The sequence below is a fragment of the Erythrolamprus reginae genome, chromosome 1 (assembly GCF_031021105.1).
Source record: "Erythrolamprus reginae isolate rEryReg1 chromosome 1, rEryReg1.hap1, whole genome shotgun sequence".
Taxonomy (NCBI): Eukaryota; Metazoa; Chordata; class Lepidosauria; order Squamata; family Dipsadidae; genus Erythrolamprus; species Erythrolamprus reginae.
The window spans coordinates 251,172,430-251,178,429 of record NC_091950.1 but is presented as its reverse complement, the minus strand read 5'-3'; positions in this window follow the sequence as shown (position 1 = coordinate 251,178,429).

Here is a 6,000-nt window from a genome sequence, read left to right as displayed (position 1 = left end):
ATGAATAAATGAATGAATGAATGAATGAATGAATGAATGAATGAATATTCACAAAATTGAACGGGTCCAAAGACAGGCTGCAAGAATGGTGGAAGGTCTTAAGCATAAAACTTATCAGGAAAGACATAATGAACTCAATCTGTATAGTCAGGAGGACAGAAAGGAAAGGGGGGACATGATCAAAACATTTAAATATGTCAAAGGGTTAAATAAGGTCCAGGAGGGAAGTGTTTTTAATAGGAAAATGAACACAAGAACAAGGGGACACAATCTGAAGTTAGTTGGGGGAAAGATCAAAAGCAACATGAGAAAATATTATTTTACTGAAAGAGTAGTAGATCCTTGGAACAAACTTCCAGCAGACATGGTTGGTAAATCCACAGTAACTGAATTTAAACATGCCTGGGATAAACATATATCCATCCTAAGATAAAATACAGGAAATAGTATAAGGGCAGACTAGATGGACCATGAGGTCTTTTTCTGCCGTCAGTCTTCTATGTTTCTATGAATGAATGAATGAATGAATGAATGAATGAATGAATGAATGAATGAATGAATGAATGAATGAATAAGATCACTTTCAACCCTATTATTCCAAGTTCTATGTTCTAACCTAGGTTTGTGTTGCTAAGGATGAGTTTCTGGTGCTAATTAGCATTGTTAAGGAGGACTACCTGTAATTGCTGATATGGGAGAAGAAAGAGCATCTAAATTAAGAGAAAAGGGAAAGGGCAGAAGGAATAGGAGGAAAAAAGGCATATCTTTCACCCTTTTGGACCTAAACCCTTTTAAGTTTATGTTTGCCTCCCTACCTTGCAATTTCTAAAAGGCAACATAACTCTTAACAATGGTGTATAGATTACTTGTAACTAACACAGTTAGCATTTTTAACTTTCTGCAAGAGCCCCATATGAGAAAACATCCATAACATCTCTGGGGGGGGGGGCGGTTTGAGTGCATTAAAGGTCTACAAAGACCTGAAATTCAGGTATACACTTAGAACAAGGAACCAGGAGTGTCCCCTAACTTCATATAATAACAGAGAATTCTAATCTCTCTGGCCAAGATTGTCCTTCTTTCCTAAATAACATGACATCATCACTGACTGGGACCTTATCAATGAGACTCAGGCAGTGGCCTATGTCAAGAGTTTGTATATGACTACACCACTTGGTAAAATTATTTCAGGGAAGGATCAAAACAAGAACAAGGGATGCTATGTCAGATATTTCCAGAGAGTTTGATAAACTTATAGTAAAAACATGCTTGTTCTATTACGAGAGAAACCTTCATCACTAAAAATATGCATTGAAATCCAGAACGTGTGAAGCTAACACTACTATATTGGTTCTCCTAGTTCAATGATGGCGAACCTTTTTTTCCTCAGTTGCCGGAAGAGCATCCACACACGCTATCATACATGCAGAGTGCCCACATCCATACTTCAATGCCTGGGGAGGACAAAAACAGCTTCCCCCACTCCCCGGAGGCCCTCTGGTGGCTGGAAAGGGCCTGTTTCCCAACTTCTGGTGGACCCAGTAGGATCGTGTTTTGTCTTCCTCAGGCTCCAAAGGCTTCCCTGGAGTCAGGGGAGGTTAAAAATGCCCTTCCCCATCCCCCCGGAGGCTCTCTGAAAGCCAAAAATGCCCTCCCAGAGCCTCTCTGTGAGCCAAAAATCAGCTGGCCAGCACACACATGCACGTTGGAGCTAAGCTAGGGCAATGGCTGGTGTGCCAGCAGATATGGCTCCATGTGCCATCACTGTCCTAGTTTAACAAAATTCACCTCTCACTTTTCCAAAACAAAGAAATTATTTGTAAGAAAGGAAAACCATTTCATTATAATAATCCTCACTGTTGTGACTACAAGACTTTTAAGTGTACTTTAAATTCTGATTAAATACGTGGGGTAATGTTTATGAATTAAAGTGCGGAAATAGCTGTATCCTATTGTGAGCAATTAACATAAATATTATGTACAGAATGAGAGAGAAATTGCATATTTTATTTCCCAAAATAATAGGGAAAACAAATAACTGATACAAGATGCAGCAATAATACCACATGGTAACTGCCTTGTTTTTATTTGTCTAGGCTAGGAAACAGGATAATTAGTTTTTATTTGTCAAGTGTTCTTGTAAAAAAATGTTGTTCTGTTTCTTGAGGCATAGATAGATGAGTTGTTTGAAGAAATGACATTTAAACGGCAGGCGTGTTTGGGAAGACATTACTCTGATTGAAAAAAAACACCTCTTAAATTACCTTTTAGTCACTCTAAATAAGATCAACAATACTTAGGTATTGTATATTCCAGACTGAGGATTTAACCCACTGTTCCTCTGTAGCATTAAGAGTTATATTGTTTTTATCAAGACTCTATCACTATGGATAGGCAGATCCTTAATCAGCTGCCAAGATGCCAGATCTGTAGCAGAGATGGGTTTCAGCAGGTTCTGACTGCTGAACCAGTAGCGGAAATTTTGAGTAGTTCGCAGGATCTGTCAATGCCACCTCTGACTGGTGCCGCCCCCATCTATTCTCTCCCTCCCGAATCCCAGCTGATCTATCTTCACTTTAGTTTTTTTTAATTTTATTTATTCTTTGTCCAATATACAATATATATGAAGGAGAATATACATTAAGTAATATATATAATGATAGAAAGTAAGAAAGAAGAGAGGTTGGAGGAAAGGAGAGAAAATGTATGAGATATGAGATAAGGAGAGAAGATTGGACAGGGGACGATAGGCACATCAGTGCACTTATGTACGCTGTAGCATTCTGTAGCAATTGATGACAGAATAACTGCAAAATATGGTTTTTTCACTTGACATGATGTAGTCAATTTCGCTTGTGTATCCAGATGGACTCTTCCATGTCCATTTTACTGCAAGCCCTTTTCTTGTAAAATGAGTTCATGATATAACATTCCTATCCTTTAGCAAAATCTGTCTCTGAAGGACAGGAACGTCTTCTGCTTCTTTTTATTATAGTTATTCAAATTCTGTTTGCAGAATCTTTATATTTTGTGATCCTCCCCCCCATTCTTCTTAATTCTACCTTTATATGCATTTTCTCTTAAGGCTTAGTCTTATGCAGCCTTGTCTCTTTCTTCACCTTTCCTGCTCTCAGCCATTTTTTGTTACTTGTTACTATCTGCTTTACCTGCTATTTTATTTATTATTATTATTATTATTATTATTATTATTATTATTATTTTATTATTATTTTATTATTATTTTATTATTATTTATTGGATTTGTATGCCACCCCTCTCCGTGGACTCGGGTCGGCTAACAACAGTGATAAAAACAGAATGTAAAAATCCAATACTAAAACAGCTAAAAACCCTTGTTATAAAACCAATCATACATACAAACATACCATGCATAAATTGTAGAAGCCTAGGGGGAAAGATTATCTTAGTTCCCCCATGCCTGACGGCAGAGGTGGCTTTTGAGGAGCTTACGAAAGGCAAGGAGGGTGGGGGCTATTCTAATCTCTGGGGGGAGTTTGTTCCAGAGGGCCAGGGCCGCCACAGAGAAGGCTCTTCCTCTGGGTCCCGCCAACCGACATTGTTTAGTTGACGGGACCCGGAGAAGACCCACTCTGTGGGACCTAACTGGTCGCTGGGATTCGTTCGGCAGAAGGAGGTCCCTGATATAATCTGGTCCGGTGCCATGAAGGGATTTATAGGTCATAACCAACACTTTGAATTGTGACTGGAAATTGATCGGCAACCAATGCAGACTGCGGAGTGTTGGTGTAACATGGGCATATTTGGGGAAGCCCATGATTGCTCTCGCAGCTGCATTCTGCACGATCTGAAGTTTCCGAACACTTTTCAAAGGTAGCCCCATGTAGAGAGCGTTACAGTAGTCAAGCCTCGAGGTGATGAGGGCATGAGTGACTGTGAGCAGTGAGTCCCGGTCCAGATAGGGCTGCAACTGGTGCACCAGTACTTTGTCTTTCCATATCTCTTTCTGTTGTTCATTTGGTCATTCCTGTAGGCCACTTTGGTCTGCCTACTATTCAGTAAGCCTTCCTGGTGTTCTACCTTCAGTGTATCTTCTTCATTACCCCTCAAATATTCTTCCAATGCTCTTTTTTATATCTTTATTTATTTCACCTTATCTCTGCCTTCATACGCAGTAGTAGATTTCTTGAAGCACTGTACTTAAAGTCAAGGTTTCCAAAAAGACATAATTTATTTACTAGATTTATATCTTAGTTTTCCTCCAAGATTTAATATGACCGACACAGGAATCTCCTTTTATTCCCCCACCCCCTCAGTTGGAACCCTAAAATAAATTGACCCGAAAGAGATTTTCCTAGTGTGCTCATGGAGTCAACCTCTCTAGTTACCACTTAAACTCCTGTTCAGTTTAGGTCAGTTTGTAATTTACAACTGTTCTCTTAGATGTGAATCTAGGGTGTACATAAGTGCACCAGAGTGCCTACCGTCCCCTGTCCTATTGTCTCTCCTATATCTTCTCTTCTATACCTATATCTTTTCCTGCTATTCTCTCATAGTTATATTTCCCTCCTTTATTTTCTCCTCTATTCCCCCTTTAATACATTCTATCTGATTATATCCTCTATAATCCTCATTGTGTATTATTGTGTATTGGACAAAACAAAACAAATAAATAAATGAATGAATAAAACTATGAACTGGTAAAGAAATTTAACATATGTGATATGTTCATAAATAAAGCTGCACCAGAGGATCTCATGGCAGACTAAGAAATTGGGCGAGTTGGGAATGCATGACAAAAATATGGCACCCACTGTGGGAATCTCTATTTTGTTCATAAAAGTGAAACAATGTACAGTATGTTGCTGAACTAATTATGACAGTTAATGCTAACAATGTTTTTTAAATGCAGATTAGCAGGAAATAGAAAATACAAATGGAACTGTCTGTGCCTCACCTTGTAATTGGGAGCCACAGGAAAGATAATTTAATCCTGACAAAGTGTTGACAATGTGAAATTCAATGGCAGCAATCAGTCAACTAAGGTATGAATAATATTACAGGAACATTACATGGGGCCTTTAGTGTATTAAAACTGTGCATTTACTTTAAGTGTATCTCATATTCATCTTGGATGTTTGGAGAAATGTTCTGGGAGATATAGATAGGTGTGTGCAGCGATAAGCTACAAACCGGAATGCTAAATTGCGCTCGCCACCGCGGCTTGAAAGTTCTTGTGGTGCCAGTGCAATTTTGCTGCTGCACTTGTGGAGGTAGCAAAATTGCGCATGGATCCGCAGGTATGCCCGTGTTTTGGTGAGTTTGTTTTGCTTCCACCCATGCTAAAACCCTCGCCCCGCTAGCATTTACGAGCCATGGTGGCAAGCGCAATTTAGCGTTAAGGCTTGTAGCCCACTACTGTGTGTCTGTGTCTGTGTAAAAGTGTGTGTGTGGTGTGCAAGATCGAGAGGGGGAGAGAGAGAGAGAGAGATCACTTTCTTTGATAAAATTTGCTTTTAACTTATTAATTAAACTAATAACACCAAGGAATAGGTGCTCCTACAGAATGCCTTAACATGAAAACAGTCACTTTAGTTGAAATTCTTATTGCTGAGAACTACAAAGCCAGTTGCACTACAGTCCCCTGTGCAAGAATGTTCTAATGTTTAAAGCCATTATTCATGTTGAAATTCTCTTTGATTATTGTGACACTATGGGAACTACAAAGACTACAGGTCACTTTCATGGTTGCCCTTTTCTCAATGAAACACAATGACTGCTTCAAACTTCAGTGACCACCCCCAAACAAACCAGCTTTCACTTTGGTTGCCCTCTCTCTGGATCAATCCTATTGATGGTTCTTTGTAATCTGTTGAATAGTTCCTATTCCCATCTACTAGATCTAAAACTTTTCTTTGTGCTCCGGAAGTTCATTCTTGGAGGAAGGCGATACCGGCGGTGGGCTTCATTTTCCAAACAGTTCTCCTGCATAGTTGGTGCTGGGATCAACCTGTGGAGAAT